Raw genomic sequence first — 9,510 nt, 5'->3', positions numbered from 1 at the left:
AGAATACACTCGGCGGGGTCCCGGAACCAGGATGTCTGCTGCTGATGCTCAGGCAAAGCGTTCCTGGGCCTGTGGGATCCCTAACCTCTGGGAAGGAAAGTGGCCAGCTGTCTGGGGCCCGAAAAGGGGGCTGCCTTAGAAGCTCTGTGGCTCCCCCCTGTCTCAGAAGCTTTTAGCTTCTGTATTCCGTACTCTCACCTGTGCAGAATACACTCGGTGGTTCTCGGAATCAAGATGTCTGCTGCTGATGCTCAGGCAAAGCGCTCCCTCTCTGTTTGGACCCCTATCCTCTGGCCCAACCCCATCTTTCAAGGATAGAAAACCTGTGGTATTCTGGTCTCTGACTCTTGTGCATGCTGCTGGGATTCTTTTCCTTTTGTTGGGTTGCCATGCCCAACTTTAAAATGATAATTTTTGCTTCACTGTATTATATTTTATTTTGTTACATTTGGTTGTTTTCGCTTAGAAGACTATTCTTTTCTAATGAGCATGAGAAAGGGAGTGGATCCAGAGGGGAGGGTAGGTGGGGGAATAACTGGAGGAGTAGAAGTAGGGGAAGCTATAATCAGGATATATCGTATGAGAAAAGTATCTATTTTCAATAAAGGGAAAATATGGAAAATATAAATGAGAAATGAGGATAATTTGTATGACATAGAGAGGACCTCTGTGAATTTTGCTGTTGTTGAGCATTGTGAGGTCCTAAGGCAAAGGATGCTGAATGGACCTTTACAGAAAACAACAACAAAAACGTGCCATTATGTTTCAGAGCTGTTTTTGTAGGGTTGTGGCCATCTCTCATCAGGTTTGGAGTTGTCATTATGACCAGGAAGTGAAATCCAGTAGGAAGAAGCTAGTAACCTCGAGTTAAAGCTTTGCCTTTTCTCCAGACCCAAGCTTCCAGCATACTTACATGATTCCCAGCCTTAATTAGTTTGACTATTTGCTCCACAATGAAAATAGAACTAAAAATGAAGACATTCCTAATAGAATAACATATTCGCATCCAGGTGTCCACAGTTGTGGCAAGCCTGGATTAGGACCACGTGGGACACCCTGATACTGAAAGCTGCACTGGGGATATAGCAGACAGCAGACTACAGAAAAGCATGGGTTGTGTATTAAATGCTGCAGTTTGAAAACTGTCAGTACTAGCCCAGAGAGCCAATGTACTCCTGGGAGGAGTCTGGTAGTTTCCAGAAAATCTTTCTGCAGCTCAATAATGTACTGCTGACTGCATAGAAAATGCATAATACAGCACTATGTACATATGACCCCATCCTGCAACAGCCTGTGTGGGGTGAGCCCATTACATGCTTTGGAGGGGGGGGGCTCTCTTCTGGTTCACTTCAGTCATTCCTTCCTCAGACTATTCCATCCTCTGTGCTGCTGCCAGCAGAGTTTCCTACTGTAAACAAGTCCAAGTCTTCCCCCTGCTAGAGAATTTCCTGACATGATCCGTAGGATTCATTCTAAATTCCCCAACACGCATATAGAGCTATTTACTATTTGGCTTCATCTTAATTCACTCCCTTTATTCCTAGCCACTGTAATACTGGGCTTCAGTATTTTCTTCATTTACATTTCAAATGCTATCCCAAAAGTCCCCCAGACCTCCCCCTCCACTCCCCTACTCACCCACTCCCACTTCTTGGTCCTGGCGTTCCCCTGCACTGAGGCATATAAAGTCTGCATGACCAATGGGCCTCTCTTTCCACTGATGGCCAACTAGGCCATCCTCTGATACATATGCAGCTAGAGACACAAGGTCTGGGGGCCACTGGTTAGTTCATATTGTTGTTCTACCCATAGGGTTGCAGATCCCCTCAACTCCTTGGGTTCTCTAGCTCATCCATTGGGGACCCTGTGATCCATCCAATAGCTGACTGTGAGCATCCATTTCTGTGTTTGCCAGGCCCCAGCATAGTCTCACAAGAGACAGCTATATCAGGGTCCTTTCAGCACAATCCCACTAGTGTATGCAATGGTGTCAGTGTTTGGAGGCTGATTACGGGATGGATCCCCGGATATGGCAGTCTCTAGACGGTCCACCCCTTTGTCTCAGCTCCAAACTTCGTCTCTGCAACTCCCTCCATGGGCGTTCCACTCCCAATTCTAAGAAGGGGCAAAGCATCCACACTCTGGTCTTCATTCCTCCTGAGTCTCATGTGCTTCGCAAATGGTATCCTATATTTTGGGTATTCTAAGTTTCTGGGCTAATATCCACTTATCAGTGAGTACATATCATGTGAGTTCTTTTGTGATTGGGTGACCTCACTCAGGATGATGCCTTCAGGTCCATCCATTTGCCTAGGAATTTCATAAATTCATTCTTTTTAATAGCTGAGTAGTACTCCACTGTGTAAATGTACCACATTTTCTGTATCCATTCCTCTGTTGAGGGGCATCTGGGTTCTTTCCAGCTTCTGGCTATTAGAAATAAAGCTGCTATGAACATAGTGGAGCATGTGTCCTTCTTACGGGTTGGAACATCTTCTGGATATATGCCCAGGAGAGAAACCAAAGGCTCTTATGAGCCTTTCTGCTACACTTAGTGAGAGATGCCATGGGCTTAATGTCTCACTGACTTTCTTGTAAGGCCAGTTATGTTAAGGCAAAGCTCAGGTCAGGAAATGTTTAACCACTACTCCTGTAGGGTGTTAGGACTGGAAAGGACCTTATAGATGTGGATATAATCTCAGTGTGGTAAACAAGAAAACTGAGGCAAGAGAACATTGGACAATTGCTGGGGCCTGTCCCTTAGGGGAACATGTTGAAGTGGGACACAGTGTTGGATGAAAGCTAACAGACTAATGATCTCTGGTCTTGTAGGAAACTTAACTTTTCCTTTTTAATTCTACATGCTAGAATAAGCACTGGAAAACTAAACTCTTATTGTTCTGTGTTTAAACAAGCACTAAAGTCTGACGAATTAACAAGTGCTTTTTAGCAGTGGAGAATTAAATAAAGGATTAATTGCTAGAGCTCTTTAGTCTGGCAAGTCAGCCAGGAGCCCTCTTCTTAGTACTTACAGAATTTTCAGAGAATAAATCACATGGTTTTCCAAATGTCTTTACATTTCAAAAGTTCATCATAAATTAAATAAGAAGTTTCAGCAGGAATGTTTACAAGTTTTCATTAAGACTAGTTATCTAATAAGCATCTATTATCTGTCAGTAGTTCTATAAGTTCATTAGGAGTTTAAAACAATAATTCTTATGTTATAAGTTAACACAGTTTAGTCAAGAGGCAAATCATCTCCCTGTGTTTCACTTGTATTGAAGTTTTGTATAGATAAATCTAGCCAACATTCCATTTTCTATCTTTACACCCACAGTCCAGTCCCAGTTTACAACTTTAGTTATCAAGCAACGGTTTCTCACCTAGCCTAGAAGGAATGTTTTCCCTGATTGTAAATTTGTTTCAAGTCTGCTTTCCATCCTAGTGCAATTAGTTTGTGACACCTGAAGGTTTACAGAACTCTAACTGCAGCTTTTATGCCAATGAGGACTCAAAATTACTTGTACAAATTTAGGAATTTTATAGAATCATTATAAGAAGTTAAGAAATCATTAACTTTTCTATATAGCATTGCAGCAAGAGAGTACATCTTTGTTGATTGCAGAAAATCTGCCCAGTAAGGTTGATTAATGCCCAGAAGTTATTAGACTAATTTTATTTTATTTTTATTGGATAATTTCTTTATTTACATTTCAAATGTTGTCCCCTTTCCTGGTCTCCCTCCGAAAAACACTCTCTCCCTATTCCCTTCCCCTTCTCACCAACCCACCCACTCCCACTTCCTTGCCCTGGCATTCTCCCACACTAGGGCATAGAGCCTTCATAGAACAAAGGGCCTCTCCTCCCATTGATGTCCGACCAGGCCATTCTCTGCTGCATATGCAGCTGAAGCCATGAGTCCCACCATGTGTACTCTTTGGTTGGTGGTTTAGTCCCTGGGAGCTCTGGAGGTACTGGCTAGTTCATATTGTTGTTCTTCCTATGGAGCTACATACCTCTTCAGCTCCTTAGTTGACTAATTTTATAATGACAGCAAAGGCATATCAACAGTAACAAGAATCAATTCTGAGATGAGATCTCTAAAGGCCCTGCAATTTAGAGTTCACCTATCACAGACTATGCAACATGATGGGCTATCTCCAGAAAGGTCACTTGTATGTCTTTAGCCTTTCCTAGATTTTTTTTTAAAATATGAAATGCTTCATAAATTTGCTCGTCATCCTTGCGCAGGGACTATGCTAATCTTCTCTGTATCATTCCAGTTTTAGTACATGTGCTGCCGAAGTGGCACTCTAGATGGTTTTTGACAGGCAATGCTAAGAATAAGAGAAGGTAATATTAAAACTGAGGCTTATGGCTGGTCTTGGTAGTTAGGGAAGAGAGGCAGTACACTATCTCCTGTGCATGACACTATTTTGACAATAGAGCTCTCTCTGCCACTGAGCAAGCACAGGAGCAGTAGGCAAAAGAGATATACTCACTTTAAATGTGAATCACTGGGCATGGAATATTTTTATGACATTTCTTTCAAACTGGGTCAAACATAGCAGCCAATTCTCCTTCCAAGTTCCTCTTCATAAGCTATTTTGTCTACCTTGTCTGTATAAGGGAAGGTCTCCACCCAGGGTGGACCCTACCCTTTTCTCTGTTGTTACCTTCCCTTGAATTGCAGGATTTTCACATGTGCCTTTGAAACCTTGAAATTTTAGGTTCTCTGGGTTCCACACTGTTCCTTGCTATTTCAGCATCGATGATCTAGTAGAAGCAAAATAAATAAATAAATAAATAAATAAATAAATAAATAAATAAATAAATAAAAATTGATCACTTTGCCATTGGAGGGGATCAAGTGAAAGGGAAGTGGGTCTCAAAATTGAAGCAGGGAGACAGTGATCCATACAAGATACCACAATGATTTGAGCTTGAGAAGTGACCATATGGGTGCTTCATATTAGAGTCAGGATGGAGACATGACCTCTGTCATGATGATGATTGATGGAGGGAGAGGATGAGAGCTGGGTTCCAGCTTGTTCAACAAAGTACTGGCTATGGCATTTTCTGAGAGAGGACAAGGGAGAGGAAGAAAGAAGAGTGAGTTGAAGCATAGTAGCTAAATTATAAATGTTTACTGCACTAAAATAAATATTCATTGGACACATAAGTTCCATCAGTAGAAATGTTTATAGATCTGAAGGTCAAAGAGGTGGATCAGGCTAGAGATAGAAACTTGGAACAGTTTGCCTATAAATGGCAATAAAGCTGAGGTAATAAACATAGGAGAGCATGCAGATTTATGTCAGCATCCATGACAGAGTTCCGAAGGGCAGCAAAATACCCACATGCCATGGAGGAAGAAGAGTCTACAAAGGAGCCTGCTAATGCTAGCAGGCAGGGAGGAAACTGAGGCCACAGAGAGCCACTAAGAGACACAAGAGTTTCAAGATGGAGAAACTAGCCAAGGCCCTATCACATGTTATTAATAAAGGGAGATGGAAATACTGCCTTAGTATTTAATGCTAAGTAAATTAATTCCAGGAATTCAAGCTGAGAAAGTAACAGACAACTATAGTGATTTGGATGTGGCTATGGAAGACAGAATGGAGGGAGTTTGTGCATTAGCTGTTCAATGTGAGGAGTCCAGATTATAAAATATATTCACTAAAATGATGATTGTTTATTTCTGTGCAATAAACTGGTTGTGTGGCAAATTAGAGATAAATGTTCTATTGATGAGGATAAAACCAGTGGACATTTATTGGTGTATGTGGTTAGAGAGACTAGTAGCATGTGATACCAGGAAATGAAGAAATGGATGCAAATCTGACCATGAATTGTGAGCATTAGGAAATTATAAGATTTAAGGCTGTTTACCAGCTGACCTTGACATGACAAGATGACTAAGGTAGACCCAACAGAATCAGAAGAAAAGAAAAATCACAGAGAGGCCAAAGTGCGGAGGGATTGGCTTGATGTTTCTCACACCAAAGACAGAAGAATGAGATTACAAGGCAGCCAATGTCCTCGTTCCTGGGAAAGACATAGAATCTCCTAGGTCCATGAAATAACAGAGAGTTATCAACACCTTGATATAAACTCAGTGAGAGATATTTCATGTTCCTGACCTACAGAACAGTAGGATGATAAATATTTATTATTTTCATACACTAAGTCTGTGGCAATGTATTAGAGTAGCAAAAGGAAGCAGACATATTTGTCTTCAAGTGTTTTTCTCAGATAAATTAAAATTTATAAACCTACATACTTTTTCACATATTTTCATGCTATCAGCTAAAAGTTTTCCAAAACAACTTTAATATTTAAAAGCAATTGATTTTTGATGCATACAAATTACACTTATAAAACCAGTAGGTGCAAAAAGAATCAAAAAAGCCTATGAGAGTTGTGAGATAGCATCAAAGAGTAAACATTTGAGTTATATTTAGAGAGAGAAAAGAGAGACTAAGAAATAAGTATATTTAGAGAAATCAGAAAATTTCAAAATCAGATAAAAAACTAGATGATAGACAATAGACTGACAGATGATAAATGATAGATAATAGATGATACACAATAAACAGTTACTAGATAGATGATAGATACATGATAGCTGGTTGATAGGTTGACAGATGACAAATAGATGATAAATAGTTGACAGCTAATAGGTGACAGGTATATGATTGACTAATAGATGATAGATAGCCAGATACTTGATAGATAGGTGATAACTAGATAGATAAATATCAGATGATTGAAAATAAATTCATATAAGTATTTTCCAGGTATGGAAAACCATAGCCATTTAGTCAGATTCATATACCATAGCCAGAAATAAAAAACCAAAGAGGATTTGAAAGCAGCAGGAGAAAGCAATGAACTTGGAACAGTTTGCCTTAGAGCACATTTGAGGATGCTCTGTGATAATGAGACAGTGGAGGGTAGGTTGAGAATGGGATGACAGATTAAGAGTGCTAAGGGATAACTGCCAACGGAGAGTCCTGTGTGCACCAAAGTTGTTCTTCAGAAGTGAAAGTGGAGTCAGTGTTTGCAGGCTGATTATGGGATGGATCCCCAGAAATGCCAGTCTCTAGATGGTCCATCCTTTCATCTCAGCTCCAAACTTTGTCTCTGTAACTCCTTCCATGGGTGTTTTGTTCCCAATTCTAAGAAGGGGCAAAGTGTCCACACCCTGGTCTTCGTTCTTCTTGAGTTTCATGTGTTTTGCAAACTGTATCTTTTATCTTGGGTATTCTAAGTTTCTGGGCTAATATCCACTTATCAGTGAGTACATATCATGTGAGTTCTTTTGTAATTGGGTTACCTCACTCAGGATGATGCCCTCCAGGTCCATCCATTTGCCTAGGAATTTCATAAATTCATTTTTTGAATAGCTGAGTAGTACTCCATTGTGTAAATGTACCACATTTTCTGTATCCATTCCTCTGTTGAGGGGCATCTGGGTTCTTTCCAGCTTCTATTAGAAATAAGGCTGCTATGAACTTAGTGGAGCATGTGTCCTTCTTACCAGTTGGAACATCTTCTGGAAATATGCCCAGGAGAGGTATCGCAGGATCCTCCGTTTCTATGTCCAATTTTCTGAGGAACCGCCAGACTGATTTCCAGAGTGGTTGTACAAGCTTGCAATCCCACCAACAATGGAGGAGTGTTCCTCTTTCTCCACATCCTTGCTAGCATCTGGTGTCACCTGAATTTTTGATCTTAGCCATTCTGAATGGTGTGAGGTAGAATCTCAGGGTTGTTTTGATTTGCATTTCCCTGATAATTAAGGATGCTGAACATTTTTTCAGGTGCTTCTCAGCCATTCGGTATTCCTCAGGTGAGAATTCTTTGTTTAGCTCTGAGCCCCATTTTTAATGGGGTTATTTGATTTTCTGGACTCTGCCTTCTTGAGTTCTTTATATATATTGGATATTAGTCCCCTATCTGATTTAGGATAGATAAAGATCCTACTGTTGGAAACTGTAGGTGGCCTTTTTGTCTTATTGACAGTGTCTTTTGCCTTACAGAAGCTTTGCAATTTTATGTGGTCCCTTTTGTTGATTCTTGATCTTACAGGGCAAGCAATTTCTGTTCTATTCCGGAATTTTTCCCCTGTGTCCATGTCTTCGAGGCTTTTCCACACTTTCTCCTCTATAAGTTTCCGAGTCCCTGATTTTATGTGGAGTTCCTTGATCCACTTATATTTGACCTTAGTACAAGGAGATAGGAATGAATCAATTCACATTCTTCTACATGATAACCACCAGTTGTGCTAGTACCATTTGTTGAAAATGCTGTCTTTCTTCCACTGGATGGTTTTTGCTCCCTTGTCAAAGATCAAGTGGCCATAGGTGTGTGGGTTCATTTCTGGGTCTTCTATTCCATTGGTCTACTTGTCTGTCGCTATACCATACTGTGCAATGTTTATCACAATTGCTCCGTAGTACAGCTTTAGGTCAGGCATGGTGATTCCTCCAGAGTTTCTTTTATCCTTGAGAAGAGTTTTTGCTATCCTAGGTTTTTTGTTATTCTAGATGAATTTGCAGATTGCTCTTTCTAGGTCGTCGAAGAATTGAGTTGGAATTTTGATGGGGATTGCTTTGAATCTATAGATTGCTTTTGGCAAGATAGCAATATTTACTACATTGATCCTGCCAATCCATGAGATCTTTCCATCTTCTGAGATCTTCTTTAATTTCTTTCTTCAGAGACTTGAAGTTCTTATCATACAGATCTTTCACTTCCTTAGTTAGAGTCACAGCAAGGTATTTTATATTATTTGTTACTATTGAGAAGGGTGTTGTTTCCCTAATTTCTTTCTCAGCCTGTTTATCCTTTATGTACAGAAAGGCCATTGACTTGTTTGAGTTAATTTTATATCCAGCTACATCATTGAATCTGTTTTTCAGGTTTAGGAGTTCTCTGATGGAATATTTAGGGTCACTTATATATACTATCATATCATCTGCAAAAAGTGATATTTTGACTTCATCTTTTCCAATTTGTATCCCCTTGATCTCCTTTTGTTGTTGAATTGCTCTGGCTAGGATTTCAAGTACAATGTTGAATAGGTAGGGAGAGAGTGGGCAGCCTTGTCTAGTACCTGATTTTAGTGGGATTGCTTCCAACTTCTCACCATTTACTTTGATGTTGGCTACTGGTTTGCTGTAGATTGCTTTTATCATGTTTAGGTATGGGCCTTGAATCTTTTAAGACTTTTATCATAAATGGCTGTTGGATTTTGTCAAATGCTTTCTCAGCATCTAAGGAGATGATCATGTGGTTTTTGTCTTTGTGTTTGTTTATATAATGGATTACGTTGATGGATTTCCATATATTAAACCATCCCCGCATACCTGGAATAAAACCTACTTGGTCAGGATGGATGATTGTTTTGATATGTTCTGGGATTCGGTTAGCAAAAATTTTATTGAGGATTTTTGCATCGATATTCATAAGGGAAATTGGTCTGAAGTTCTCTATCTTTGTTGG

The 9,510-nt window shown here is 40.0% G+C and overlaps 1 non-coding gene across 1 annotated transcript; it reads right to left on the bottom strand.

Annotated features, from left to right (window-relative positions):
• Positions 1-4,206: 4,206 nt before the first annotated feature.
• Positions 4,207-4,312, bottom strand: LOC115032350 (U6 spliceosomal RNA). Its single transcript, XR_003838031.1, has one exon. It is a non-coding gene; the product is annotated as a U6 spliceosomal RNA (small nuclear RNA).
• Between the last annotated feature and the right edge of the window lie 5,198 nt (positions 4,313-9,510).

Source organism: Mus caroli, unplaced genomic scaffold, assembly GCF_978045245.1.
Source record: "Mus caroli unplaced genomic scaffold, Mus_caroli_1 scaffold_1, whole genome shotgun sequence".
Taxonomy (NCBI): Eukaryota; Metazoa; Chordata; class Mammalia; order Rodentia; family Muridae; genus Mus; species Mus caroli.
The sequence above is the reverse complement of the archived record's forward strand: the minus strand, read 5'-3'. Positions and strand labels throughout refer to the sequence as shown.